This window comes from Acartia tonsa, chromosome 10 (genome assembly GCF_053477335.1).
Source record: "Acartia tonsa isolate MP-2025a chromosome 10, ASM5347733v1, whole genome shotgun sequence".
In the NCBI taxonomy this organism is placed as follows: domain Eukaryota; kingdom Metazoa; phylum Arthropoda; class Copepoda; order Calanoida; family Acartiidae; genus Acartia; species Acartia tonsa.
This window is the reverse complement of record NC_137269.1, coordinates 24,037,596-24,065,241: the sequence shown is the minus strand read 5'-3', so window position 1 is coordinate 24,065,241 and position 27,646 is coordinate 24,037,596. Positions and strand designations below refer to the sequence as shown.

Here is a 27,646-nt window from a genome sequence, read left to right as displayed (position 1 = left end):
CTTCAGTATTCAGACGTGCGGATCCCCCTATCAACACCCTTCATAGAATATAATTTGGGGATACATGCTTTTTTCATATTTTCTACCCAAGTAAGGCACAAGTAAAGACTTATTTTATTTATGTTACCAATCCATATATACAAAGTAACAGGATGTCTAAGTGTGTATCCATGGATTCTTACAAAACATAGCAAATTCTTGCAAAACATAGCAAATTCTTACAAAACATAGTAAATTCTTGCAAAACATAGCAAATTCTTACAAAACATAGCAAATTCTTGGAAAACTTAGCTTTTCTGTCCTTCACATTGCTAATTCTTGCAAAACATAGCAAATTCTTACAAAAAATAGCAAATTCTTACAAAACATTGCAAATTCATACAATGAAGGTCCCAAACTCAAATACGAATTTTCAGCGCGATCCGACCATCGGTTCTTGAGATACGGTGACCTGGTGTCCTTGATACCAACAGTAAGATTTGGGAAATGGTTCAAATCCTTAGTAAATTTGACTAAGTCCAAAAATTTTTTGACACTTAGAATATTTTTGACCTGGTGTCCTCTCAGTAGGTACGCTTGGTGTCACCTGGGTATTTTTTCTTCAAAAATTTGAACCAAGGACACCAGGTCACCATATCTCAAGAACCGGTGGTCAGGTCGCGCTGAAAATTCGTTTTTGAGTTTGGGACCCATATTGCTAAAATTTGCTATGTTTTGCAAGAATTTGCTATGTTTTGTAAGAATTTGCTATGTTTTGCAAGAATTTGATATGTTTTGTAAGAATTTGCACTGTTTTGCAAGAATTTGCTATATTTTGTAAGAATTTGCTATGTTTTGCAAGAATTAGCTATGTGAAGGACAGAAAAGCTAAGTTTTCCAAGAATTTGCTATGTTTTGCAAAAATTTGCTATGTTTTGCAAGAATTTGCTATTTTTTGCAAGAATTTGCTATGTTTTGTAAGAATTTGCTATGTTTTGCAAGAATTTGCTATGTTTTGTAAGAATTTGCAATGTTTTACAAGAATTTGCTATGCTTTGTAAGAATTTGCTATGTTTTGCAAGAATTAGCTATGTTAAGGACAGAAAAGCTAAGTTTTTCCAAGAATTTGCTATGTTTTGTAAGAATTTGCTATGTTTTGCAAGAATTAGCTATGTGAAGGACAGAAAAGCTAAGTTTTCCAAGAATTTGCTATGTTTTGTAAGAATTTGCTATGTTTTGCAAGAATTTGCTATGTTTTGTAAGAATTTGCTGTGTTTTGCAAGAATTTGCTATGTTTTGTAAGAATTTGCAATGTTTTGCAAGAATTTGCTATGTTTTGTAAGAATTTGCTATGTTTTGCAAGAATTTGCTATGTTTTGTAAGAATTTGCAATGTTTTGCAAGAATTTCCTATGTTTTGTAAGAATTTGCTATGTTTTGCAAGAATTAGCTGTGTGGGATGAACAGAAAAGCTAAGTTTTCCAAGAATTTGCTATGTTTTGCAAGAATTTGCTATGTTTTGTAAGAATTTGCTATGTTTTGCAAGAATTTGCTATGTTTTGTAAGAATTTGCAATGTTTTGCAAGAATTTGCTATGTTTTGAAAGAATTTGCTATGTTTTGCAAGAATTAGCTATGTGAAGGACAGAAAAGCTAAGTTTTCCAAGAATTTGCTATGTTTTGTAAGAATTTGTTATGTTTTGCAAGAATTTGCTATGTTTTGTAAGAATTTGCTATGTTTTGCAAGAATTTGCTATGTTTTGCAAGATGAAGGACATAAGCAGCCTTCCTAATGTAAGAATTTGTCAGACAAAGGGCATAAGTCACCTCCCTTAAGTTAGATTTTGTTAGATGAAGGACATAAGTAGCCTTCCTTAGATCAATTTCCAGTGACTTCTGTCCTAATTAGGAATGACTTTGTTTTCTTTCCATGATCCTTTTTTTCTAATCTTCTTAAGAGAAATTGTCCCTAAAAACAGCGCAGCCCCCCCCCCCTCACACCCAACAAAAAAATTGCTTTTTCTTTTTTAATCCTAAAATTGTAATTTGAGGGTTCATTTAATATAAATGTTTATTTGTGTTTTTCATTTTTTACCATCCTCACAACTCAATTTAACTAAATTAAAGTTTCAATTTTCCCTTTCACTATTAATTTGTTTTATATTCTTTTTTTCTTTTCTTCCTCCTTAAAAAGGGGCTCCAGGAATCAAATACACTATCCCCATTTTGGTCAAGATAGTACTCCTGTAGCTCCTGGTGCATATCCAAAAAAAATTTCCTTTTATTCCACCAATTTATATTTAGTTAAAAATTAAACTTAGTATATATTATTTTATTTTTGTATGAGACTAAACATCATAATTTAAACTCTAAATTGTCAATAGATAGCAGCAATTTAGAGTATTGTATGTGCTATCTCCTAAGCTAGGGGGTACCTGGCAGCACCAAATAAACATTATTATTATTATTATCCAAATATGAGGCTAAGGGCGCAGCAGCTCTCAGAATCTCAAAATCTACTTTTCATCATAAACTGTCACTAGCTTACATATTATTTGGTCCCTTTTGTGAGAGGGGGGTATTTAACCGCCACTGTCCCATCCCTGTATTTATACAGCATATAAAGCCTTTCTTAGTTGTAAGTTTCACATGAGAAAAACGAACAACTTCTAGCCAAAAATACAACAGCTATGCTTTATCATGTTGTACTTTTGGCGAAGACTCTAGAATAGTTTTATGTTTATTTTCATTATTGATATGAAGTGTTGATTTTTGTCATTTTATCAAATCTGATAAACTAGCGGCTACGCCATTTTCTTGGATGAATAAATGTAAACGTATAGATGTATATCCAGACAACTAACTGCCCCAATTTGTGGAGACTCATTTCGTCTGCTATCAAATTACTTTTCATAAACCCAATACAATCGGGACAGGGCCTCCTTCATGTAGGCAGAGTTACATATAGCTCTTGCCACTTATATTCTTTTACTTCATGGATGAATAAAATGTTTGAGTGTTGGATTTACATGGAGTGATGGGACATTGGACTGTAAATTACACTAGTACCCAATGTTTATAACCATGTTACCTTAATCGTTGGCTTAAAAACTGTCGGTATATTTTATTAAATTTTAATAGTTTGATTTTAAACTTTCAGTGTCAAAACCAATAATTTAAGCCAAATACGGGTTATGTTGTATATCATCATTGTGGATGTATATTGTATATCAATTTCTCGTATTCATTCGAATCCGGTGGATAGGAACCGGTTCTCATCCATACGAAAAAACTATGTCTAGCATCGTATTATATCCAGCTTTCTACGAATATAGAAATGTACAATCATAAGATTAAAACTAGTTTTTTTAGCCGGTGACTTCGTCACCTCGGGGCTAAAAAAACTAGTTTTAATCTCATAATTGTACATTCTATATCCGCGGAAAGCCGTTTATAATACGATGCGAGAAATAACTATTATCATTCATTTTTAGGGTCATATTGATGCTGTCTAAAATGGTGCAAAAAATGGGGACAAATTTCAAATTGATTTGACGGGGCTGTTTATTTACGTCACAAGTGAGGGGAAAGAAAAGGGAAGGAGGAAAGAAACCCCCTAGAAAAGAGATGGGGGTATGACGTCACACGCCAAAACAATTTGAAATTTGTTCCCATTTTTTGCACCATTTTAGACAGCATCTCATATTTTTTGTGGTCAAGGAATTGTACGTTTACAACCCTAATATATCCCAAGGGTCTTTAATATTAGTTTGTACCAATGTATAATTGTGATGAGCTTCGCTTTTATAGACATTTTGATTTTTTTTCTTTTTAAAACTACTAGCGGTCTCTAGGGGAACTTGAGAGGGGGAGGGGGGGGGGGGATAAAGTAGACCCCTTATCCAATTTAATTTTTAGTTTTAAAAAGGAATAGGAAAAACAGTTTTGGGGGGTGTCATTTTTTCTAGTCCTCCGCCAAAATAGATATAAACCTTAACAAGATCTATGAAAAGCTACACTGTAAAGGAGAACCATATCGGTTCAACGGTTAGCGAGATCCTTCGGTAAAGATAGACTGAAACATATCCTATTGCTTTTATTTGTATATATTACCATCTATTCTTTACAGCTTAATAATGTTTCCGTCCTTTTGCTATTTTAGTATCTTTATGATACTACGTGCATGGTTATTGGTTGTCCTTGTTATCTTATATTTTCTCGGAAGGACCCCCTTCTCTCCTTTGCTGTCCTGAGATTCTATTTGATCTTTTAATGTTAAAAAAGAGATACTCCAATAAACTTTTTTACTTACAGAGTTCTACAAATATATAATATACTAGCGGCTGCGTCTATAGCATCTAGAAGCTCTTATTTAAAGGGGTTAAGGGCAAAAAAAGACAATAACTATCCAACGGCTTAAATCTCAAAATATTATTGATCCCTTAGGGCAAGGATCCTGTCCCGATTTTGTATTGGGTCAATGAAATCAGCTGATAGCCTCGGAAATATAAACACAGTTGAGTTCCCTACAAAATAATAAAAAGCATTTTTCTAGAATGTTCTATGCCACTTTGGACAATTATCTAAATTGTACATCTATATACTTATACATTTGTTAGTCTGTCGATCAAATATTTACCTTCGCTTAAAATGAAAAAAGAAAAAAGTTAACCTACGTGAGTAGTAACTAACTGATTGTCCGACTAACATTTTAGATTAGCTTTGCTACTAACAAAATAAACAAGGATGACAACGTCCATAAAAGCGAGGCTCTTAAATGGAAGGAAAAACGAACATTAATACTTGCGGAGTATCAGAATTAACTGAATAAGCCTGTACCTTGTTGTAATTGCAATCAGTATTCCAAAAATCAGATGAATCGGATCATATTAACATACAAAAATTTGTTGTCAAAAAAGTAAAAAATTAGCATGTTTTAAATGGACGTACGGACTTTCTGTTAACGATTATAGAGTTGCTGCACTTTCTAAGTCGTCAGCATGCAAAGTTTGAAATCGACAGGACAATTCTAACTTGTTCAAATAAACGAAAAGAGCTCACCGTTACAGACGGGCGGACGTACTGGTCGACCATAATTATAGAAACGCTTCGCTTTTAAAAATAAAGCAGAGTGTACTCTTAAGTTTGCTTTAAATTGAATTGTTTAAATATCTTCATTTCAAGATCTCTTATACCTTATACTCTCCTTTACATCTACAAATTTATCCAATTATCTTTCTATCTAAATTTGTATTTATTCATCTTTCCTTCTAACTTCTTTTTAACTTTTTATCTATTCTTTACATCTTTCTTCGGCGTTATCCTCTTTTTAATTTTGGTAATTTTCAGTTTCCTTATTACTTTATCATCCATTGTCTTATCCCTTAGAATCCTAGAAAAATTAAGTATAAGAGAGAGAGCACGAGAGAGAGAGAGAGAGAGAGAGAGAGTGTGTGAGAATAAGAAAGAATCTTTAAAAAGCGAAAGTAAGAAAGTGGAAACAGATAGAAATTGAATCAGAGATAGAATAAGGATGACAACATCCAAAGAAGCGAAGCTCAAAGAAATTATGGATAGGAATACGGAATAGGAGATTTGTCTTAACCTCTTTTCGAGGAAGCTTTGTGTTTATCAAGATCGAAATTAATTCCTTATTCAAAATTCAAATTAAGCGCAAATGTCGTCTTTGTTTGACTTTCCTTTCCAAAATAGACGCGGCATAGTGTTGTTTATATTTTGATGTGTCCACGTTCTTTACTTTTGAACGATATGTGAGTGGATGAAGATTTCGGAGAATAAAGTTGGGCCTATCATTGGTCTCATAGTGCGTGAACAGCCCTAGTATACCAGGGGCTTTAAACCATAAGAACTTCAGGTAGATTTTGTTCATTTTATTTAAATTGAATGGCGTATAGGACGAATTTATTAAGTTTTAAAAGGCTTTAGCCAGCTAAACATGGAACTTTATTATGATTCAATTATTATGTTTTAGTAAATTTTATGTGCCTTTATTTTTGCATTTAACAATGATCTATTAAACCAAATAATTTTCCTTTAAAGCCAAAGTACCCAAAGATTCTTAACCGTAGAAAAAAAGATTTTTAAAAAGCAAATAATATTACGTGGTTATAAAAACTGGAATTTTGTATTAATTGATTTTGTAATTTCAGGACTTTGAAATAGTTTGTATCAATAAATCTATACTCAAACCTGCTGTTGAAACTTGATGGTTCCTGGTGTTGGGGGATTTGTCCGTAAGACTAAGATCTCTAGAACTTCCCGCGAATTCGGAAGTCACACTTAACCAAAGTGTCATGGTTAAGACAATTTCAAATAACCTGAAGTTTGAAGGAGCTGCACAAGCAATTTCAAATGGTTCTGAAGAATAGGCATTAGCATTCTTCAAAGAATCTGAAGAATAGGCATTAGCATTCTTCAAGAGATCAATAGCATCTAGTGATTATTGATGCAAAAAACATTGACAATTTTTCTGTGAAATAATTACCTAGTGAATCAATATGCCACTAACTAAAAAGCAGAAAATTGAGCGAGCTATCGCTATTGGCAGTGAAAGGCTAGAAGTGTTTGATGAACAGTTAAAAGTGTTTTATGAAAATCTAAAAGCCTGCCAAAGTTTTAGTTCATGTGAAAATGTGAATTTAAAATCAATTCGTGACATTTTTAGTGAGGTCAAGGACCAATCTGACCTAATAAAAAGTCTAAAATCTGCCGTGGAGACTAGTGAGATGCGCGAGTTTAAGCGTGATTTGGATGAAGCTAGTGAACAGAAAAATGTTGCAGATAAAGTTCATGCATCGTTGGAGCAGTGTACGAAAATTCTGCACTGGCTTGACAATGATTCAGACGATGCGAGGTTGAGCACCGTCGCCAAGAACCTCGACGTCATTGAGAAAGTGAGGATGGACATGGGAGTGCTCAAGATTTCCATGGAGTTGCGCCAAGAAGTACGTGATATGTACCGAAGGCTTAGAGAGATGGAACGTCGTTCATCTAACTTGGATGAGAGTGGGACACCTGCCATACTCTCCAGGAGTATGTCCGCCGTGGATATTCGGAGTCCCAACCCGCAATATGGGCGCTGGGACACCAGTTTGTTGCCGTCTTTTGATGGTACTGACACGGATTACTCCAACTTTAAACAGGTCTTTAAAGATCTGTGCGCTGGTTACGGATTTACTGACCAGACCCTAAGTCTGATGTTGTGTATGGAAAAGGTGATAACCAATCCGGAGCTGCGCAAGCAAGTGTCAGCGATTAGGGATCATAATGAACAATGGTGTTTTTGGATCAGATGTTTTTATCAAACACCCGCCGGTTTATGAAAATTTTGACTAAGTTGAACAAGATGAAACCTGTGGATAAACCTGTGGACGTAGTCAGTGCAATTGCTACCTTCAAAAGCACCATGCAGGAGGTAGAAGCCATCGTTGGTTCCGAAGCTAAGGATTACCACCACCTAACTCTGATTCATATTTTCAAAGACAAATGTCCCGATGCCCTGAGAGAGAAAATTATGATGGAGTTAGGCAGCATGAACTTGCCTAATATCAAGAAGATTGTAGAACTTCTCGATAAGACAAGAGGAGCAATGTTGGCCGGTGATCTGTCTTATGATACTGATGCCAGCAAGAGAAATCGTGATAGAGCTGCCGCCGCGCAAGTAAATGGCCGCAGTGACAATGAAAATGGATGGGCTGGAAAGGACAAAACTTCCAAGTGGAATAGTGCATGTCCTATTGAAAGTTGCAATGATAAACATCCGATTTTCCGTTGTCTCACGTTTAAGAAGATGGATGTTGTTGACCGAAAAAAAGTTGTCCAGCAGAATAAGTTGTGTGAACTCTGCCTGTGTGATGGTCATGCTGCTGACAATTGTAATAAATCGGATAAGCTTGGTGTCTGTGGCACCAATAATTGCGACAGTTATCATAGTCGTATGTTGCATGAGGCTAGTGCTAGTGTGAATACAGTCTACAAATCAAGTTCTACGCCTAGCACATGTACCTTCCTGCTGCAAATAGTTCCAGTTGTAGCACCTGGCGGCGGCGCCTGCCATGCCGCCGTCATGTTTGATTCAGGTGCGAATCTTCCGCTTGTGTCTGAGAAGCTGTCCAACAAATTGAAGCTGAAATCTACCGGCAGATACACAAACATTTCTGTTGCTGACGGCAGTGAATCATCCTGCCGCAATGTTGTGTTTTATCTGAAGGACAGGGATGGTAATTTGAGGGAATTTGAGGCAGCTGTTATGCCTAACCTCGGAGGTGGCAACGAGATGCGCTCGGTCCATCCTGAAACCGCCGCCGAAATATTTAAGATGCCGCCAGAAAGATTCACATATATTAGTGGAGGCTTGGATATTATCATTGGAAATACCCATCCTGACGTGTTCCCGTCAACCTACCAGAAAGTGGGCCAGTCTATGTTGTGGAGAACCATTTTTGGTAGTGGTTTTATCTGTACAAGTGCTGACTGTGGAGCTGGTGAGCAGAAATCTGCATATAAAGCTGTCAGTGTTAGTGGAGGCACCTTGCCTGATTTTTTGTCCTCAGAGTCATCCAGGAGCACCTGCAAGGTAACAGATTTGGGCCCAGGATCCAGGTACAGATTGGGTCCAGAATGGTTGCGCCAGGATGAGAGTGCGTGGCCAGTTGGTTCTGCCGTAGCTGTTGATAATGAACCGGTTGGTTCTGCCGTAGCTGTTGATAATGAACCAGTTGGTTCTGCCGTAGCTGTTGATAATGAACCGGTTGGTTCTGCCGTAGCTGTTGATAATGAACCGGTTGGTTCTGCCGTAGCTGTTGATAATGAACCGGTTGGTTCTGCCGTAGCTGTTGATAATGAACCGGTTGGTTCTGCCGTAGTTGTTGATAATGAACCGGTTGGTTCTGCCGTAGCTGTTGATAATGAACCTGTTGGTTCTGCTTGTGATGCTGTTGTCGATAAACCTGTTATTTCTGCAGTTGATGCTGTTGTTTGTGTTGCAGTCAATTCTGATGTTAAAGATACTGCCGCAGCCGTTGACAACACTGCTAGGGCGAGCACTGCCGTAGTTGTTGATGATAAACCTGTTGGTTCTGCTTGTGATGCTGTTGTTGATAAACCTGTTATTTCTGCAGTTGATGCTGTTGTTTGTGTTGCAGTCAATCCTGATGTTAAAGAGGCTGTGGCCGTTCACAATGATGATGCTGAATTTGGCTGTGTTGCAGCCGTTTCTGATAATGAGGTTGGTGCTGTTGTGAATCAAGAATCGACCGGGCTGTTGCCAAGCTTGCCGCCCGACACAGGGTAAAGGGCCTGCAATATGGCGGGTGTTGCCGCCAGAAAGTTATTGAAAGTCTACCAACCCCGCAAAACTAATTTACAACATAAACTATTTATGTGTGAAAATGATCTTCTAAAGAAAAAATATTACAAGTTATATATTAAGCTTGTGAAGGGAACCTAAATAGGTTCTGTAAAGAATAAATATTCATTATTCAACTAATTTTATTGTTCATATTTAAGCACAAAAATTCTACAAAACTGTTTAGACTTTTAAAGCAGATTTTTAAAAGATTTTGTTTCTTTAAGTATGATTTCGAAAAGCAAAAGTTCGTGTGTATTGATTACCAAATGATTTTGCAGATTTTAAATTGAGAAAAATAGATTTTTTTACAAATTATTTTTCGAGGTATTTTTTCATGGTTCACGTTTACTTAAAAAATGTTATTTCTCAGATTCTCATATGAGATAAGCATTTATAGTAATGAACACGATGTATGATATTATTAAAATATTGATGATTATTTATATGAATATCACAGAATTAATTTAAGATAAAAACTATGCATATTTTAATTAACCTTACCTTCATTTTTATCGCAGATATTAAAATAAAAGCAGTTATTAAAAATTATGATCAGTAATTGATTCTTATTTTATGAAAATTAAGAACATTTTTTTTAGTAAAAAAGCTACATTTTCATATGCCTATTTTATGCCTAAAATAAGAATCAAGCGAAATGCGATTAATTTTTATTCTATTTCATATGCTCAAATTTATTTTTATTGAGTCTAATTTCTTTTCAAAAGTACAATTCATTATAAAACTTACCTGAAAAGTTTACCAAAAAAGAATAAATGTGTCGAGGTTGCGTGATTCGATATTTATTCTAAGAAAAAAAATCAAGTATTTTTTTAGCAGATTTCTTTAAATTACATATGAATTTCAATCAAGTAAAACATTTTATTCAGATCAAGGAATGATTGAAAATTCATATTTAAATTCTCATTTTTTTTACAAAGAAAAAATTGGTAAATTCTAACAAAGATATTATTATTATTTTGCTATTATCTAAGTATTGAAAAGTTTTATTGTTGATTAAGATAGTTACAGTTCTTATTCATTAAGTTTGAAAAACTTTCTGCCCAAGGATTTTGAAATTTTTTTTTCTTACTACTCTTTTTGATGCTTGACAAATTTAGTTTTAAGTACCTATAAATCTTAATTTTCTTGTCTAAGATTTATTTCGTTATATATTCTTACCATTATTTGTTTACATTTCAACCAGATTTCGTAGGTACTTATTGATTTATTAATAATGATTTATTACCTATTGATTATGAAATGATTATTAACCAGTATAAGTTGTTATATTTATAACATCATGATTAATAGGATTATCCATTTTAGGATTTTGTGTATGTGATCTTGTGAGTGTCATGTGCCTGGAATATTGTATGGTACAAACCAATCCCCATCCTCCTATCCTAAAATGTGAGGTATTATGAGTCCTAGTGAGGAGTATAATATTGTGTATGCATTTCACGGGGTTTCATTTAGTTAGGAGCAAAAATTGTCATGTTTTTCGGGATGTGGCCATTCTCATGTGATTATGGTGAGTTGAGTTTAGTGAGAAATGTTGCTAGTGCTCAGCGCAAAAAATCTTGAATCTCGTTAAGGAAGTTAATTTGACTTTCAAACGGGGGGTGTGTCTTAACCTCTTTTCGAGGAAGCTTTGTGTTTATCAAGATCGAAATTAATTCCTTATTCAAAATTCAAATTAAGCGCAAATGTCGTCTTTGTTTGACTTTCCTTTTCAAAATAGACGCGGCATAGTGTTGTTTATATTTTGATGTGTCCACGTTCTTTACTTTTGAATGATATGTGAGTTGATGAAGATTTCGGAGAATAAAGTTGGGCCTATCATTGGTCTCATAGTGCGTGAACAACCCTAGTATACCAGGGGCTTTAAACCATAAGAACTTCAGGTAGATTTTGTTCATTTTATTTAAATTGAATGGCGTATAGGACGAATTTATTAAGTTTAAAAAGGCTTTAGCCAGCTAAACATGGAACTTTATTATGATTCAATTATTATGTTTTAGTAAATTTTATGTGCCTTTATTTTTGCATTTAACAATGATCTATTAAACCAAATAATTTTCCTTTAAAGCCAAAGTACCCAAAGATTCTTAACCGTAGAAAAAAAGATTTTTAAAAAGCAAATAATATTACGTGGTTATAAAAACTGGAATTTTGTATTAATTGATTTTGTAATTTCAGGACTTTGAAATAGTTTGTATCAATAAATCTATACTCAAACCTGCTGTTGAAACTTGATGGTTCCTGGTATTGGGGGTTTTGTCCGTCAAACTAAGATCTCTAGAACTTCCCGCAAATTTGGAAGTCATACTTAACCAAAGTGTCATGGTTAAGACAAGATTTAAATGGCATTTGTTAAAATCGCGAATAGAAATATATTGGATAAAAATATCACACAAACCTTTAATCACGAAACCTTTCTCACTTAATTTTATATGACTGACAGACCGACTTAATAGAAAGTATGGTAATCTTCTCATAAAAAAAAACATATCGAACAGCAGCTGAGAAAATCCCATTCCCCTATTGCGTTATGGACTGACTGATGAAAAAGCTGACATACGACTATGGACACACAAAGTGAATTATAGAGTAGATCTGCTTTTAAAAATTATCACACATGATTACAAGGCTAGGTCATTGGATATGAAAAACACAAAGTCCCGATAAAATGTTAGCTATAAACACTTTTGTATTTCGTATTATTTCCATTAGTAAGATTTTTTTGCTGTTCTTTTAAATCTCGCTATCCAATGAACCGGTTAAGTTCTCCATTTAAGAGAAGTTTTACAAAGATCCAATCGTGGATATATTTAGGCTTTTTCATTTTTAGATTTAAGCGGTTTTAGGCTATTTTCAGATCCCTTTATTAACCTTTCAAAACTTATATGAGGCTATGAGTGCGTTTAACTAAAGTGGGATTTGAATAAAAGGGTTAACAAAAGTGGAATACATAATCCTTATGTAAAAGTAACAGGATCAATGTCTGTATATCTGTGTGTCTGTCTGTCAAACTTTTTAAAAGCAAAAATTGAAAGGGGGGGGGGTTAGACTTACCCCCCAACCCCTAGGGCCTCTGGGGGCGAGGTCACTAGTATTTAGCTATTTTACGTTTCTGGTATTAATCAGATTTACATGAACACTCACATAAGAATCATGTAAGAAATTGTTGGTTATCAGATTCACGACAATTTGATGGACATCACTAAACTAGAGTTATATCTATCCATCCTTTTTTAATCCGCGAATTTAACAGGAAACGCATCTACTTGTTCTGAGTTTGAATCTCGGCCTAAAGAATCGTCATAACCAATACAGCTTATAACAACAACGAAATCAATTCGAAATAAAATCATTCGAAACCTATACGTGATTTTCAGCTGTCGTTAGGGGGCAACACAGAGTAAAATTCTTATCTGCCACCCAAAATTTTTTTATATTTATTTCGCTTGTTGGCTTTACCTTATTCCTGTAACCACTGTCGTTAAACGTTGTAACAACTGCTGCTTTGTCAGGTTAGAAAGGGAAGAAAGAGAAATTTCTTGATAACACTTAATTCATTTATAACGGATTATTTTTTCAGACTTCTAGATAATGTTGAACATTAAGTGGTATGTTACCTCCTTATGTTATATGTTTTAAAGATCATTTTGCTGTCCGTTTGTTTTGTTGACCTTCGATTTTAAGCGAAGCTATACTATAAGAAGGGTTGGGCTCCATACAGTATCCTGTATTTCTGCAATTTTCCAACAAATTTATGTCAAACTTTGTTAAGACTGTTGATGTTCTGCTTGACGCTCTACTACGCTCTAAGAGTAATTGTTCATTAGTCCTTCCTTCTGATTTTAGAGCTTCACTTTTATGAATGTTTTCGCATTTGTTTATAATAATTTGTAGTATGTAGTATCCATCTTTTTAACTATAAATAAAAAGTAAAAAAAAACACTTTCTCCATATGTTTTAAATTCATTTTTTGTAAACTGTGCCCCTAACATCAAACAACTACGCCACCTTGAACATAATCGTACTCAATCCCATTATGAAAGATGCATTTAATATATGCATTGTTTATGATAAAAATATATGAAAGCTTTTACTGTATTTTCAAAACAAAAACATTTTTTAAAAGCGTTTTGTAACATTCTAAGCGAATGAATATAAAATTCAGTTGTAAATGGTGGCCTCAACCCCTAGTTTAGCAGTACTAGCTTCAAAAAAAAAGGAGGGGGGGGGGGGTAGACGGTTGAACCTGCCATCTACCCTTTGATGAAAAATAGACAAAAATTGAGAAGTGATTAAAGATGTCATTTGTAAAAGTTTACTTAAAATTCTACACAAAATATATTAAGATAGTCACTACCCTTAACCGCAACCTCAACCCATTGATTTTTGTTCTAAATCTTAATAATAAAGATTAACAACAGAAAAACTTGATAAGCAGAATATTAATTTGAATATATAAACAAAATAGTTTTGTGGATTTTGTTTAAGGACATACTTACATTTTTAGGACTTGATTATAGAGAATCAATATTCCTAATCTGATGTACAGGATAATGGAACCACAGAAAAAGATGTTATTAAAAAGTTACAAATCAGCATGATTTAAATGGACATAAGGACTTTCTGGTGAATAATTTTTTAAGTTTGTGAATCGAATCTCTTAGAACACGTAAAATATAATTGCCATAACATCAAAATATAGGCCTTCAAGTATTTTGAGAAATATTTCTGACAGACAGAAAATTATGATGGTTCAAACATAAATATGTATTCATTTCTAATTTTGATTGTATGTAGAAATGAAAAATTATGTGTACTGTACATACCAGGGAGGTAGGGTCATTGGGCTGTTTATTTTGTTTTTCTACCTGAAATAAAATAGATTTTATTTTTATGTGTGTTATTAAACAAATTAACCTGTAATTGATATTAATAAAAAAAAAGTATATTTTAAAGCATAATATTTTATTTTCCATAGTAATATTATTGTCCTGCAATGAATATCTTTCTTTTCTAAACATATTTCTTCATGAATTTTTATTTAAGTTCTCTAACTCCGCCTACCCTGTTCTATTCACTGTAAACTCTGTACATGATGAAAATGTAGACTGTATAATTTTCTTGTCTGATTCAATATCAATATACACAGACAGACTGACAGACAGACGAATAGATAGACATATGTAAAATCTTAAACATGAAGAAATTATCAGTAATAAAAAGTATAACATTTACCATCTACTCATTAAATATGACGGGTGTATTTTAGGCTTATTATTAGAGTAAAACACTAGAGGGAGAAAGGGTTAAATAACCATCGCAACCGTCTTGTGCAACCTTGTTATTGGGTCATTGAAAATCAACCAATTGTATCGCTTATATTTATTAACACAGCCAAGTAGTAGAAAATAATTTAAATGCAGACGAAAGAGGTCTTTGAAAAATGTAGGGAGGTAGTTGTCTGTATATACATCGATACTATAGATCTGTTGTCTTAGTAAATAATGAGGTAGTGCTTTATAAAAGAAATTTTTTTTATCTGAAATTAAAATTTTGTGAAAAATAAAAATAAACATTACAAAATCAAAAACGATAAAAATCTCGAATATTTATCTCTGTTTCTGTGAAACAAAAATACCATAATTTTGCAATGATTATTTTAAGAGTTGCAAAAACAATTTTAATGTTTTTAAAACTTTTTCTTTTTGGGGACTTTCTTTTCCTTCCTTAAAAAAGCTTCAAGTCAAAAAAAATAAACCAATTCGAAGCTATCCTTAAATTTCCTTGCAGCTGTTTTCGAGATCTTATTTATCAAACATGCACATCCACTTAACTTTAGTAGTCGGATGAACCAAAAAACACATTCAGTAAATCTTAATAAAATAAACCAAAAGTCGTCTTACAGAGTTAAAGATTGTAACAACATTTACCATGATAGATTTCCTTATATAAAAATAACAGGAATAAACGCTGGTCCGATATGGTTTTCCTTTACAGTGAAGCATCTTATAGGTCCAGACAAGATTTTTAACTGTATTGGACGAGGGTACCCACCATCCCAAAATAAATTGCACTCCCCTCCATTTTTTACTTTCTCTTTATAACTAAAATTAAAAGAAGAGGGTCGAAATCCCCCCTATTTTTCAGGAGCCTTTAGAGGCGTAGCCACTAGTCCATTTATTAAATATAACAAAGTCCAAATAAAACATACACAAAAGAGTTTTGAATTTTAGGAGGGTGTGCCTTACTTGATTTGATATCCTCCTTGTCTGATTTAGGGGCGTGTAGAGGGGTGTAGGAAGGGGAATTCGGCTCATTTTTAACTTTGCTATATTTTTAGTAGCAGTTGATAGTGCCCAATAAAAAAAATGACGTCATACAATACAAATGAGCAGTATACATTGTATGTAATAGACCAATGGTAAAATTTATACTGGCCTATCATTGGTCATTTGTATTACGCACTATTAGCTGCTTAATGTTTTTATTAATATTGTATCTCATATCTAGACTAAGAAGAGAAAATCTTAGGTATAAATTAGAAATGATTTTTTGCGCTAATTTAACTTGAGTCATAAGAAGTAAAAAAAGGTGTTTATTCATTTTAGCAACTTTTCCACCAAATGCAAAATATTGGGGCGGTTCATCAATTTATCGGCCATTGTCTTTAGATCTTTGCATTAAACCACTAAACCAATACGTTTGAAAAATAGGATATTAACTAACATTAAAATTCCAACAGATGTAAATTTTTACAAAACTTTGATTATGATAAACAAAATTACCCTTTCTGTGATTTAATAGATATTAATAAAAACTACTTATTTGTAGCAACCAATAAATATTTTTTTAAAATACCCCAACGTTTAAAAAACTTTGGATACCCTTTGATTTACAGTCCAACGTACCACATGCCCTGTGATTAGCTGATATAGATATAAAGTCTGCTTAATGTAATTTTATTCTATAGCTTGTTATTGCTTCGATAATTATGGGCATATTTATTTAGCATAATGTCCTATTGCTAAAGTCAGAAATCTAAATAATTTGAATATTTTTGTGTTCATGTTTTTAGCGGAAATGAAAACACACCACCTTAAGAAAAAGGGTAATTGGTAGGTCGGTTCCATAATCATTCTCTTAATCAAAATTACATTACAGCAACAGGCTAGCGCAGACAATTATGTCCAAAATTAGCCTAGCATTAACAAACTTATTCCTCTTTGATTATGATAAAAAAGTAAAATGTGTAAAAAATTCTCTATAAAAGTTTTTCTGATATTCTTTGAAAAAAGGAATAGAAAATTATAATTATATCACACAAAAAAAAACTCATCTAATAATTATTTAGACACACAGAAATATCCTGTTATTTTGTAGCTACGCTACTTAAGATCTTTTATAATTTTTAGAATACAAAATATTTCTTGAACCCGTATTCTAAGTGAAAGTTCAAATGAGGGTTGCCTTCAAATATTACACATAAAAAAGTCTTATTATAAAGTAGTAAGGTTTTTTTTGTCTGTAGCTTAAGATATTTAACTACTTAACCGTTTGAGTTCTCAATTTTATGGAAACTTCTTGTTGGTACATGGGTGGTTGTTATATTTAAGTTTGGCTTTAGTCTATTTTTCTACTTTCCTTACTCCTTTTAATACATAGCTCCTAGATGCTGGAAACACATCCGCTTGTAATTTTAAAAGGTAATACGTCCTCTTTTTTGACAGATTTATAAAACATTAATTGACAGATTTTTATTCTAGGTAAGTTATCTTAAATAAATAACTGACAATACTTTAATTTAATTTTATAAGAGTTATTAGCCTTGAGGTTTTGAAAAATTGAAATGTCGTATACATAAATGGATATAGAATATATGTGGATATTATAACAGGGGAAAAATTGCTGTCCATTTAGGTTACTAACATGGAAATATCTTATTGGTCTTTCTGGGGATGGGACAAAATGGGGGGGGGGGGGGTATTTTAGCCTGCTGCGTGTTTAACTTTTTTTTTAGAAAAGATGAAAATCTTGTGTAAGATCCAAATAGTAATATATTCATTTATGCATATTATGCATAATTTTAAATCACTTTGTTATGTAAAAACAAATACTTGAACAATTCCAATTAATGATATATTGTAAACTTAAACATTGGCTGTTTTGTACAATATTATAAATTATGTTTACGTGGTACATTCAAGAAGTAGTCAACATTTAAAGTGTCCACACAAAAACTCAAAATTTGGTTTCTTGCAAAAACTTATTAAAAACTAATATCGGCCATCCATCCACAATTATATGTAGGAGCGACGAAATTTTCTGATGATTATAAAGTCCCGAAAGCTAACTTTATCCTTTCAACTTGTGTCATACGATACACGATATAAGAGCTTTATCCAAGGAAATGCGACTATTTATAGCTGACACGTTATGTCAATAAAAAGAAAAATTAACTGCCCTTTTTGTAACAAAATATGTACACTTTATAACCTATAATATTGCCGGTTTGTTCCTCCACTGTTTTCTTTTTGGATGATTTATGTTACATATATTTCTTCACATTAAACTTTCAACTAAAAACTGTTTTAGTGAGAAAAAGATCCTTTTTGAAAAAGTTTCATATTAAACTATTCTGTGTTGTGTACAGTTAAAATATTTGTTAGTTTGTGATAAGTTTTTTTGGTAGCATTGAAAGAAAGCTCATAATAATTCTCTTTTTCTTCCTTATTCTCTGCGTTTCACCATTATGAGTGTTTTCTTAATCCATTAAATTTATATCTATTATGTCTATCCGTCAGTCTGTAACGTCTTGAGAAATATTTACATGCATCCTCTTAAAATAGGCATGTTTTTTTCGGATCATGGAAATAAAACGAAGTAGTGGGTTTCGTTGTATTTTCACAGAAGCCTTTCTATTATTTCTAGGGTCTGCAGGGGGCTCTAACCCTGCGGAGCCATCATTAATATTTACCTAACCTAACCTAAAATACCCTATCAAAAGGTATGGTGTTACTGTACACGGTTGGACCCTCAGATGTAAAAACTTTATTTTAGTGTTTGGCCAAAATGACTTAGCAATTGTATCTGTAAGTACGTCTAATAACACCCTTTGCTATTTTTAAAATCCTAGAAAATTTTTTTTGCAAGAAAATTGCATAAATTCGCAACCTTTTTTAGAACCACTACATAACTCGAGTTTTAAAACTTTTTATATAAAATCCTTTTTACAAAAAATATCAATAATTACTTAAAATTAAACCTGAAAGAAAAAAAATCTCATTACACGTGTTAATTTGCATGTTTTAGGTCTTTTTTTGAGGAAAGTATAACTTCCACATTTTTGACAATAATTATATTTTTTTAACATTTCAAAGTAAAATATAATAAAACTTAAACAATTTTTCTTGAATTATCAGTTGAAAATTTCATCAAACATGCAATTTAAGTGAAGAAAATTTAATAAATCATTTTTTGAATGTTTAGAATTACCAATTTTCTACATTTAAAACAAAATGTTAACAAAATTTAAAAACATTTTAAAATATAACTTCAAAAATCAATAACATTTTATAAAAAGATGTTTCAAAAAATAAATCATTAAAAGGTATTAAAATGCATTTGAAATTACTTAAAATTAAAACGAGAACATCTTTTTACACTGTATTCTGTGTAATAGAGTTTAAATGACATGATTAGTGAATGAAATATTTCCTATACTCATTAAGCCTTTTTGTGACTATATTAAAAATAATTTATTTTGTTTTATATTGTTTTTTTATTCAAATATTTGACAAAATTTTCCCTACGTCAATAAAATAAAGTCAGTTTTTTACTGTTTCCAGGTTTTTCTTTATAATTATAACAATTAAATATAATATAAATCTTCATTATCTTTTATTTGAATTATCATACACATTATAAAATGTAAAGTATAAGCTAGAATAGCACTTTTTTCAACGAATATTTTAATGACATTATATCAAAATAATTCCTCTTAAATATCACACAACATATGATTGGGAAGTATAGCCATTTCTTGGAGGTATAATATTTACAAAAATACCATTAATTCTGTTTTTATCAGAAGTTAAAAAAATTGAACAATTCTAAAACAATGGATGGCTGTCTAGATATTGAGTACACTAAGACTACGGCTCTGTTCTATTGAAATAATGTTGCAAAAAGAGGGGTTCTGAAAGTAATCTACCTCATTTTTTTAAAGAACCAACAAGTAATGTCAGTATCTTTTTTCTTGTAATCTAGCAGACAATCAAATCATAACACAATTTTTATGATAAAATATTCAGGTTTCTACTTCACATTTTAAAAAATATACTGATCAATAAAATGTTCAAAATTTTACATTGTACTAATTAAAAAAATATGTTGTAATTCTTATTTTAAAGTTACATTTTTATCCCTGACAAAATCATAGACGACTTTTAAAGGCATCTTATTTAAACTTTTTGAAGAAAAACTTAAAAACGTTAACTAAGTATGAAAATTATTTTCTTCGATTTTTCTGAAGTTATTATCGCATTCTATGGGTTTTTTATTATCATTTACTTATATCGAAAGTGCCAAACATTGTACCCTTACTTATTCATTTAATAAAAAACCAACCGTGTGTACTTTATATTAATAAGATAGGATAGGATAGTCTTCTAACTAATGAGCTCATACGCTACAGTTTACTTTATCGAATCGAAATAAAATTGATATTTAGCAGGAAGGGAGGGGACAATTGGCTGTTTATTGCACTTGTACCCAAAGTTTTATAATCATATATTCTTATTCGTTGGTTAAGCAACTTTGGGGACTTTATTGAATTATGATCGGTTGGTGTTTTAAGTTGAGTGTCCAACTTTTTAACCACTAATTGTAATCTATAGAAAGAGTAATTATATGTATCATCATTGGGGATGAAAATCAATTTAACGGCTTTTGTCTCATCCCTATCGTTGGTTTTTAGTCAGTATTGTATGCACAACTAAATACCCTTTTTTTCTCCTATGTATAATTTGCCCCCAAAGCAATGCTTAGAATTATTATTACCCATCAAAGTAATTAAAATGAAGTCGGAAATTGACATAAGTGCCCAAAACTGTCTGTTTGTACCAAAATATCTCGCCAATCGTTAGAATGATATTATTCTTATAGCTTCGCGCACCCCCATGCCAAAACCCTGTGCGCGCCAATAATTATGTCGAATTTGAGTTGAAAAAATAGATTATACTTATTTTACTAACTTTTTTAATGGGTAAAAGTAGTTGAACTTATGTACAAAGGACTGTAGAATTACAAAAAAAATTCTCTATAGATCATTTTATTAAAAGAATTAAGAAGTACAGTCTTTTTACAAATGGAAGGAGATATGATTTGATAAATCAAAGCCGACGGCCCTTCTACTATTGGATGAAGAGCAACTTGAAATCAAAAAAATTATTTATTAAGAATTGAATTCAACCAGATGGCTCTTTCTAGTTTAAGTTTTTGGATAAGTAAAGTATTATTATTATTAAATATAATTCCTTAAATATAATTTCCATTTATGCTACATGGTGGAAGTATAACTCAATAACATACACAAAGACAACCCCAAAATTAGAGGTTCAATCTGTTTAATACCTCTGGGGATGATTAATAACAACGTAGTGCCAGACGTTTAAAGTAGGTCCTAAAGTACTTCAATACCAACCATTACAGAAAACCAACTTTTTGATTGCACGACCTTTGACTGGAAGTCCTTAATGAACATATTAATGGCTTGTGCATGTTTTTGGACAAGGCATTCCCACTACTCTTACTATTTAAGTCGCACATATAAGCACAAACGACATAGCAGTAGTAGGTACAATTTTAAACGTCTTCATTTATGAAGCGTTTTTTGGCATAGATTCAAAACCATCACCTTCCCATCGAAGAGTGGATGCGCTACATGATAATTTTCAACAAAAAAAAATAATGAAGGTTGACAGTCCTTTTCCCTTGCGGATGAATAGCCACTTGAAATCTAGTAATTTAACTGTGTGTAACATGTTTTTGCTCTGCCATTATCCTTTTTTTTTAAAGCAAAGCTTTTCTAAAATTAGGGTCGGTCCGTCCGTCCGTCCGTAACGGATAGCTTTTTTTGTTAATGTAGACATGTTAGAATTGTCCTATCGATTTTAAATTTCTGATTATTCAGTTCTGACACTATAATGTCCGTTTGTCCTACCGTTTCAGTACTTCGCTTTTATGGATGTTGTCATCCTTGTTAGGGTATTTATACATACCAACAAATAAGGCAAATAAGCAGAGGGGTGTAGAAAGGGGGTTTATCTATCACCTGATAAAATTAAGGGGGATAGACACATCTCTTATGTGTCTACCCCATAACACTTCCCTTGACAAGGGTGTGCATACAACCCTCTGATACACTCCGGCATAGACGTCCAATGGGGGGGGGGGTAATGGGGCGATTACCCCCTCCAAACGATTTTGGGGGTGCAAAACATTTTTCGTTTTACCCCCCCCCCCCCCCATTTAAAATTTACCCCTACCATTTAGGAGGGGTATTTACCCCCCCCCCCAAACAATTTTGGGGGGTAAATACCTCCTCCCCAAAATAAAAAATCTCTGATAAAAAAAAATTTTAATACTAAATATTTAATAAAATTTAAATTACCCCCCCCAAACTAAATTTACCCCTGCCAACAGATTTCAGGGGGGGTAATTACCCCTTCCAAGCAAATTTTACCACCAGGGTAAAATTTTGGGGGGGGGGGTAAAATAAAATTTCGGCGCATTTCGCGCACCATTTTACCCCCTTCCAAATAAGAATTACCAACCCCCTTAAAATTTTTTACCCCCCCCCCCAAAAAAAAAAAAACGCTTGGACGTCTATGCACTCCGGCCCTTAAAGGAAGCCTGCAAGAAATACCACGCTTTAACTGCTGAAAGACTGCCACAAGTAGACATTTACCCAAAATTTGAAGCCTTCAGCTTCTATAACAAAAAAGTTCTAGGCATTTTAAAATGACATTTTATGTACTATGGAAATTTTGAAAGAATTGCAATGCTCATGTTGAAAACTTTGAAATTAAACTACGTGGCCTAGAAACAAAATTATAAGCTTATTTTTGTCATAAATTTAGGTTTCCAGTAACTAATTATATTTTTACAATAAAAATACCCATTTTTATAGTCAAAATCATTAAAAAAAAATAAGTTTTACTTGCGTTGTACCGAATGTACTGTAGCCAATCAGAAGGCTGAATCAGCTTAACAACCAATCACAGCTAAGCTTGTATTAGTTTACCCCTTTGTTTCCGCTATGATTTTCGTTTTAAAATGCAATCTAAATCGAATTTTTTTCATAGATTTTGACTATGAAATGAGGTGTTTTTATTGTAAAAATGTAATCAGTTACAGGCAATCTAAGTTTCTGACAAAGATAAGGTTATAATTTTGTGTCTAGGCGACGTAATTTAATATTGTTTTTTCTTTTATTAGCATTGGAAATCTTTCAAAAATTCCATTGTACATAAAATGCTCTTTTGAAATGCCTAGAACTTTTTTGTTATTGAAGCTGAAGGCTTTAAATTTGGGGTATTGGGTCTTCTTGTTGCAGTCTTTCAGCAGTTAAAGCGTGTTATTTCTTGCAGGCGTCCTTTAATACAGCCAAGGGGGGGTCTCAAGATAAAAATTCACATCTCTCTTAAATTTGAAAGTGTTGTTAAAAAGATTCCAACCTTTGCTTGTCATTTTACCAATTTAGGGACGCTTGTTTGACTTTTGAGTGAATAGGTTTACACATAGAGGGGTGTATCCACTTCCCCCCCCCCCCCTAAAAACATCCCTAAAAAACTTGGACGTCTTTGACATCAAGATAAAACTATGTCATTTTAGAAATGTTCAATTCTCTGTTTATTGGCTGTATAATTTCATTAGTTTTGAATAAACACTAAACTGGTTTTTTCTCAGTCATTATCCTTTTTTTCCTCTATGTAAATATGAGAGAGGTAGTGGACAATAATCTACATCCCTTTCTTCACCCATAATGTCCATAATACATTGTAGAACAGTGTAAATACGAATATGATTATGAACACAAAAATTCCCTGGAACAACGGGAACTTTTCATTTTAATACTATAATCCAAGAATTTTGAAAATCGAACCAAAAAAAAACATAGATATGGGAAAATATGTGATAAATAGGAAAGAAGCTAAAAACCTGCCTTAAAGCAGTCTGACTGCCATAAATGTTTTATACTTAATTATGCTCCATATGGATGGTAATTTTGACAAGAAGTTTCAGCCTTTATAGGAGCAAAATATGTTTTCCCTAAAACGTTTCGGACAGACATACGAAAATACAGACGGACATTTCAAACTATAAAGTAGCTTCGCTACTAAAAATAATTTATTGTTTAACTTAGAAAAGAGACTTTGAGGTTTCGTGATTTTTGTTGTTAGAAAAGGTTTCGTGAATTTTTAGGAAGAGGTTAAAAAAAAGGCTGAAATAAAAAAAATTAATAGCCTAAAACTAACAAATGACCTATTTGAAGCTTACCTGAAATAGAGAACACAGATATTAAGATAATAAGATTCAGACAAAAAAAAACTTTACTTCTTTATATAATTGGAGAGGATATCTATAAGTTGATTCAGTTGCTGTGTCGCCTCAGAAATGCTATCTTTATACTTTTTCAAATAGCTGGTGACATACTTTGTTGATGTAACCTCCGGTTGAAGGTCTTCTATTGAAAAAAATAAGACACCTAGTGGCTAAATTATCGACTACATAACACACGTGTTTGTAGAGAAAATCTGCAGCTGCTTCTTGGCAGGTTATGTGTGAATAATTAAACAAAGAAAACCTTTTTTTAAATATTTCTATTTAGGAGAGTTGACTTCCCATTACTTTATAGGGCTTTGCTCCTAGAGGCTAGGGACGAGGCCGCTATTTTTCCAATTAGTTGGCAGAATTTGAAATTGTTTAGCGTATGACTGGCATACAACAGAGATTTAAAGTTAACCACTCAGCCGATGGCATGGTCCAACGAGGAGAACACAGAGTTATTTCCAAGCGGTCATCGATATGTTGATGGAATCAACCATCAACGCCTACTCACGCTCAGGGCATGACATTTAACTCATCATCATGGATTTGCTATCTTTAAATTTCGAAAAGAATCAAAGAATATATACTACAGAAATGATTCTGTGAAGTATAATCTTACCATATAATGACCTTTTTGGCATATATATTGAAAAGACTATAGATAGGTGCTGACCACCTGTAGACCCTCACACTCAGCTTGATTCAGTTGCTGTGTCGCCTCAGAAATGCTATCTTTATACTTTTTTAAATAGCTGGTGACAAACTTTGTTGATATACTCCGATTGGAGGTCTTCTATTGAAAAAAATGAGACACCTAGTCGCCAAATTATCGACTACATAACACACTCTGCAGCTGCTCCTTGGCAGGTTAAGTGTGAGTAATTAAACAAAGAATAACTTTTTTGAATATTTCTATTTAGGAGGGTTGACTTCCCATTACTTCATAGGGCTTCGCGAAGCCGCTATTTTTCTACAAAGCTGCCAGTACAATATACATACAGCAAAATCAAACTAAACCCTAATCTATTTTTATTTTTCCCTATACCCTAATATACATATTTTCATTGGTATATCAACCTTATTTGTTACAGGTATATAAATAGACAAAGCCCAAATTTTGTCAAATTGTGTTAAAAATGATCCATGTGACGTAATAAAATGAGGGAGATGAAAGAAGTTAGAAAGACAGCCCCTAAAGTAGAGATGGATAATCCCTAATTTTTATGACGTCACGTGAATCATTTTTGACACAATTTGGGCTTTGTCATATAATTATCGTCATACTTTTTTCTCTTTACGCCTTTTATCATTAACCTTTAACGGTCGGGGGGAAGGGGGTTGGGGGCGTTTGCGTGAAGAAAGCGAAAAATGACGACGACTCGCTTATAGTCGGAAATTCATTATCAAACAGGGGACATGCACAATCATATTCACAATATTTTTTTAACCCTCTAGCTCTATTAGGAGTTGAGATAAAAGGGGGTAGGGCGTTCGACGCAGTTAGGGAACCCGGTATTAGTGTCTTAGAAATTATCTTAGTGACGTAACTAAAAACGAGGGATTAGAGGGGAGGTGGGAAAGGTAACCCCTAAAAAAGAGATGGATAATAGAGGTGATTGATAATTGATAATTGATAAAGAAAATGTAGGAAATAATTTATACTCTCTGTACTTTCTACCATAGATTAATTAATTTGTATTTTCTAGACAAGAATGACAACATCCATAAAAACGAAGCACAAAAATCAGAAGGTAGAACAAACGGACAATAGCTAGAGTGTCAGAACTTAATAAGCAGAATATTAATTTTGAAGTCTAAATGAAATTGCACATAAATTTGTTGCAAAATTGCGTAAATATAGCATACAGTAAAAGGACATACTTCCGTGCAAAATTTGAAATCAATAGTATAATTCTAATTTGTTGTCAAAAAAAGGTTGAAAAAAGTCCGCATATTTGATTAAATTTTTCTTAAAATCCGCATATTATGTTGATATAAACTATAATATATTATCACTAGCAGTAACATCACTAGAAGCTTTTAGGGTGGTAAGGGGGAAAGTTCATTCTTCCAATTTTCAATTTAAGTTTTAAAACAAAGAAGTAAAATTGCGGAGATGGTACTTTTTTTCTAGGTGTTATTTTTTTTGGAGAGTGGAGAGCCCTCTTCCTAAATAGTTATAAACTTCTCTATACCTATAATAAGCTTCACTGTAAAGAAGAACCCTTTAGGTTCAGCGGTTAACAAGATCCGTTGCTACAGTCAAAAAAAGCTTAGCTTACTAATTTATATAATAGGATATAATAAAGTAACAGGATGTCTGTTTGTCTGTCTCTTTGTTTGTTTGTTTGTCTTTTTCTTTTAAAATCTAGAAAAATAAATTGGTTTATTAAATTGGACTCTCTCCTCCTCAAGTGCCCCAAGAGGCCTCTAAGGCGTAGCCGCTAGTAATAGGATACAGTAACAAAATGCTAATCCTTATATCAAAGTAAAAGAATGTTTGTGTGTGTGTGTGTCTATTTATATGGAAGGATCTTCCTAACTAATATGCTTCTCCTTTGCAGGGACATAGGTCATAGGTCATGGGAAGGTTTATAACTATTTTAGGATAGGGTACCTGCACCCTCACGCGCTTAGAAAAAAAACCACCAACATTTTTTAAATTTTTTTCTTTTAAAACTAAATTGTCCTTTTAAGTATATCTGTCAGACAGACAGACAATAAATATATGGAGCAGATCTGTATAAATATAAGGTATCTTGACTAAAACTTACAGCTGGCTATCTAAAAAAGCAGTCGTGAAAATAACATTTCTCCAACAATAAGGTTTTTTAAGCATGACCGACAGTCAGACAGACAAAATAATGTATAGAGTAGATGCAGGGGGGGGGAAGGGGTGATTACTTGAGGGCACCCTCAAATTTTGGAAGTCGTTAAGTAGATGCACATATATCTTGGGTATAGTCCCTTTCATGACAATGCCTCTTAAGGGACGTTTCTTGGTATTTTCACAGTAGATTTTATCCTATTTCTAGCCACTGCGGGGGGGGGGGGCTCTATCCATGCGGGGCCATTTTCCTAACCCTGCAGGGCAATCACCTAACCTAACCTAAAATAATCCATCAAAAGCTACTGTAAAAAAAAATACATTAAAACACCTCTTAAAAGACCTTTTCACTTAAAATTTCAGTTGTCTTTCTTCAATAGCAGCCAAAAAACACACAAAGCATGTTTTAAATGGACGTACTGACTTTGTGTTAACAATGATAGAGTTGCTTTCTAAATTATACCTAACTGTCATAGGAATCATCATGAAGAGTTTGAAATTGATAGGATAATTCTAACATGTCTTGTTTAATAATCTAAAATCAATTAATAATTTTATCTAATTTCAATTTCAATTTATCTATGAAATAAATGTAAAGCTGTACAGGTTAAGGCTACTATCTGACTCAATACATTTCTTTTTCTCCTCTTTTTAGCAACCGAATGAAAGTAATTCTTTTCAATTCCAGATAATTATAAGAATTGGTAACATTTGCTTAGATATTTATTTTATAAAAACATAGCAAAAAAAATAATAACCGTATTATAATACAGGTATTAAATATTTATATACAAACAATAAAATTGAATATGAATAAAAATTAAGGATAGATCAATCAAAT

General features: G+C 32.8%; 1 non-coding gene across 1 annotated transcript; it reads right to left on the bottom strand.

Annotated features, from left to right (window-relative positions):
• Window positions 1-24,391: 24,391 nt before the first annotated feature.
• On the bottom strand, window positions 24,392-24,595 carry LOC145330913 (small nucleolar RNA U3). The gene has a single exon (XR_013883587.1). It is a non-coding gene; the product is annotated as a small nucleolar RNA U3 (small nucleolar RNA).
• Between the last annotated feature and the right edge of the window lie 3,051 nt (window positions 24,596-27,646).